This window comes from Penaeus monodon, chromosome 25 (genome assembly GCF_015228065.2).
Source record: "Penaeus monodon isolate SGIC_2016 chromosome 25, NSTDA_Pmon_1, whole genome shotgun sequence".
Lineage (NCBI taxonomy): Eukaryota > Metazoa > Arthropoda > Malacostraca > Decapoda > Penaeidae > Penaeus > Penaeus monodon.
Genome location: NC_051410.1, coordinates 14,768,809 through 14,769,652, shown reverse-complemented (window position 1 = coordinate 14,769,652; position 844 = coordinate 14,768,809).

Sequence of the window (844 nt, the reverse complement as noted above, 5' to 3'; positions counted from 1 at the left end):
ATTAGAAGTGATTGCTCTGACCTACAATTATCCAAGTTGCTGCGGTGTGATAAAGAATGCTTGATCACAAAACCAAGTCATAATAGCAACATTATTTAAGTTCTACTTCTTTAAGGTTATTTAATGATTAACCCAATCAGAACGGGAGCCCCCAGTGCCTTACTGAACAACCATCAGGGTATATATGGAGTTAGCTGGTTTAGGGAACTGTAGCACAAAAAAAAGACTAAAAAGAAGCTTTCAGCCTATTTTTCATTTTTTTTTTTTATCCTAAATGAATGCAGTTTGGGTTAAACAAAGACATATGTTTAGCAACCATAACTTCGAACATGTGATCTCATTCTGGCATTAGGGATCTGACGTGAGAGGACACTATCCGGCTTCTCCCTGCTTGAACGTATTAAAAAAGGGATGAGGAAAAGAAATGAAAGGCATTTTGAACACTTAAATATATTTATATCACGCTTCTCATACAGTCAGCTGAGAGAAAGACATAAGTATTTTTTGAGGAGACAAAAATACCCATTGACATATCATTACAGCAATCAGAATATTATACAGACGATCACACTGATGTTTGAAGTGAGGGAGACAGTTGATTTTGGCACAGTAGTCCATGGGTAGAAGGAGTTGACCCAAAGCTCTTGTGTCTTTGAAGGCCATCTAGAAGAGGCACCAAGACGCAGCACTGGGTCATATATATAAGAAAAAAAGCTGGGCATTGGGCTCTATACTCCTTGTCGGAGGGGTTGGGCTGAAGGGTCATTCTTGCCCTTTGCAGGTCTGGGTTACTACTTATGCAGGAAAGGTGGGCTTACCTGCATATGCAAAGGGATTATACTTG